Here is a 404-nt window from a genome sequence, read left to right as displayed (position 1 = left end):
ATGGAGAGAGAATTATCTGTTACTGTACTTGTATGTTTATATACACTACAGGAGATGAGGAAAATATTTGTTACTGTACTTGTATATTTATATACACTACCGAATGAGAAAGTACATGTTACTGTACTTGTATATTTATTACACTACAGAATAAGAAAATATCTGTTATTGTACTTGTATATATATATACTACAATACAAAGAAAATATCTGTTACTGTACTTGTATATTTATATACACTACTGGAATGAGAGAAGGAGTATCTGTTACTGCTTGTATATTTATATACACTACAGAATGAGAAAATATCTGTTACTGTACTTGTATATTTATATACACTACAGAATGAGAAAATATCTGTTACTCTACTTGTATATTTATATACACTACAGAATGAGAAAATAT

This window comes from Tachypleus tridentatus, chromosome 11 (genome assembly GCF_004210375.1).
Source record: "Tachypleus tridentatus isolate NWPU-2018 chromosome 11, ASM421037v1, whole genome shotgun sequence".
Taxonomy (NCBI): domain Eukaryota; kingdom Metazoa; phylum Arthropoda; class Merostomata; order Xiphosura; family Limulidae; genus Tachypleus; species Tachypleus tridentatus.
The sequence above is the reverse complement of the archived record's forward strand: the minus strand, read 5'-3'. Positions refer to the sequence as shown.